Raw genomic sequence first — 619 nt, forward strand, 5'->3', positions numbered from 1 at the left:
AAGGCACCTTCCATCTCTGCAGCCTGGTGTGTCATTTTGCAGGGAGTTCGGGGGAATGCCGAGATGTGGGGCTGAGGGGTTGGCTGAAACTATGGCAACCTCTCGAGCACCTACTGTGTACCGAGCACTTCATTAAGCACCACATGGGGATGAGCTTACCTGCCTGCATGGGCATGGGACAGGTGCTCCACGAAGACCCAGCCATTGGTCCTTTTTTTTTTTTTTTTTTTTTTAAATGAAGTGACGCTCAGTCGCCCAGGCTGGAGTGCAGCGACGCCATCTCAGCTCACTGAAAGCTCCGCCTCCCAGGTTCAACCAATTCTCCTGCCTCAGCCTCCTGCATAGTTGGGATTACAGGCACCTGCCACCACGCCTGGCTAATATTTTGTTCGTTTGTTTGTCTTTAGAGACGGAGTTTTGCTCTTGTTGCCCAGGCTGGAATGCAATGATGTGATCTCAGCTCACCACAACCTCCACCTCCTTGATTCAAGTGATTCTCTTGCCTCAGCCTCCCGAGTAGCTTAGATTACAGACATGCACCATCACGCCTGGTTAATTTTTTTTTTCTTTTCTTTTTTTTTTTTTTTGCCGTCAATAAGAAATTTACTTGTTTTAAAAA

This window comes from Piliocolobus tephrosceles, unplaced genomic scaffold (assembly GCF_002776525.5).
Source record: "Piliocolobus tephrosceles isolate RC106 unplaced genomic scaffold, ASM277652v3 unscaffolded_22874, whole genome shotgun sequence".
Lineage (NCBI taxonomy): Eukaryota > Metazoa > Chordata > Mammalia > Primates > Cercopithecidae > Piliocolobus > Piliocolobus tephrosceles.